A 2,301-nucleotide genomic window follows, 5' to 3' on the forward strand; every position below is an offset into this window, starting at 1 on the left:
CAAGGGCTGTATGAAAAAAAAAAAAAAAATGTCCTAGAGGTGAAAGGCCCCCTTCTCTCACTGCCAATCACACACCCGACCGTGTAGAATCTTTCTATTAATGTTGCCCTGACTGAAAACCATTTCTATTTTACCAAGCACAGAAATGGGCAGGCTGAGATAACAGGAGCATTCAGCCATAAAAGCTTCAGGAAAGAAGGATGGCTTTGCACAAAGGCAAAGTGCCATGGTCACGCAGGCGTACAAGCATATCCTGGGTTTCAGCAGATGAGATCCAGGCCGCCGCACAAGGCAGTTTCCTAAACATTCTGCCCAAGCAACTCAACTATCCAGCCCATCAATACAGGCCAGCTCTGTGCATGGTTGGGGGAGCACAGACAGCAGCATATACACACATCACATTTAAGCCAGGATAAGCTTCTGCCCAGAGAGGGACAGGTGCTGCTCACACACACAGCAGCCTATTCAAAAGCAATGATAGTCGCTGGAACACAGGGAGGAAGAGGGAGCTGCTGGCTCAAATGTTAACACAGAAGAGGAGAGAATGATGGAACCAGAGACATATACCCCACAGGTCTGCGCACCCCCTCCCATGTTCACAGTTCAGAGAATTGGCCTCAGCCGTCACCTGAGAGAGATGGCCGACATGGGGGTTCCCCCCCTGCCCCCACCTTTAATCCAGTCACTGGGTTGGTGGGTTTTGTCACCCCCAGCAGGAGTCACTGTCCAGAGCCAAGACGGTGAAATTGGGTCCCCACTCAAGTTCTCCCATAGATTCCAATGGGTCAGGATTTCACTTTCAAATGTAACGTGTTAAATCAAGCCCATGCTGTATTATTCCGCTGCCTTTGCCAAAGAACCGCTTGGGAATGCTGCAATCAAACCCTTCGCACAGAAGGAACAACCCAGCCTTATTCTATAAGTGAGCTCTCAGCTCTAACATCTCACAAGTCTGGGCCCTAGGTGTTTCAGAGACCACCCCTTTCTCACTGCATGTCACTGGTGGATGACCAAGACAGCAGTCCTTTTGGTGGGAACGCAGCATAAATTCAAAGATTGTTGGAGATGCAGGTCCTCTGGCAGAAGGACAGAAGCTCTTACTGACATACATAGTGTGGCAGAATGCCATCTCAGTCTCTCCCCAAACTCTGCTATCAGGCTTATTAAATGTGGTTACCATGGTCACTGCAGAGGGCAGGCACCCCTGCCCCCATCTGCTGCAGATAACACTGAGCTGTAACCTGAGCTGGATGTATTCCAGAGGAAGGGGGGAAACCTGCTCCCTTTGCCTAGGTTACTGGCCCCACACCTGGGTGAGGGGCTAGAGACCCTGCCAGTCTACCTGGCAACCAGTGATGCATTTCAAATTGGTTGGCTGGCAGCCAACAACTGCTGGCCTTCATTGGATCAGGTGAATGAGGTCATAAGGTCTATACAAGTTAAAAACTGCCCAGGAGTGGCAGCCATGATGAAGACAAAGAAAGCAGCTCATCTCTCTAGAAACACATGGACACACTACGAACTGCCTGGCTCCAGCGGAAAGCTCGATCAGCCTCTGGATGATACTTGTGAGTAAGCTACTTGAAATCTAACTAGATATATAGCCTGTAGTAACTGAAATGTGTGATCAAAGGCTACCACGCCACTGTTTGCTCTAAGGTATTTCTCTAATATTGCTGTGCCCTGTACCCTCTTCCAAACCTACTCCTTGTAATCAATAAAGTTCTCCTTTGTACCCAGCATGGGAGACTTATTGGGAGAGGGTCTAGATTATGCCTTGGGGTCCCCTTGGTCCAGTTGACTAAGGGAGACCTTGATTTGTGCTTCAGACTGAAGGAAGCACCCCAAATTCTTACAGTGGGTCAAGTACCCTTCAGGTCTATAAAGCCTGTGTACTTCATGAGGCGCAGAGCCACTAACAGACTGAGACTCATGAGTGTTGGCAGTGTTACCCCCAGGCTTGCGGGTATGCTCCAGGAAGGGGGTTGGCCAAACACAAGGCACCCTGAGGAAGGCACTCGGAGTTTGGTAGGTGGTTGGGCGCAGTGTGGTGGGTGGCTTAGTACAGGAGCACCCCCTACTGACCTGCTACACATCTCCTAGATGTCCCTTTGACGCATACCTGAGAACTTGGAGGCATCTGAATGAGACAGAAGTTAGGATCCAGACAGACACCCAGGCCACTGATGGACATTCAGTTAAAGGCACAATGGGATCTGATCCATGATCCCACACCTACATGGCAAGAGATGCGATTGTGGGATTGGGGATCACATCCCAGTGGTATCCTAGTGCTGGTGG

This window comes from Gavialis gangeticus, unplaced genomic scaffold (genome assembly GCF_001723915.1).
Source record: "Gavialis gangeticus isolate Ggan-Ray unplaced genomic scaffold, GavGan_comp1, whole genome shotgun sequence".
Lineage (NCBI taxonomy): Eukaryota > Metazoa > Chordata > Crocodylia > Gavialidae > Gavialis > Gavialis gangeticus.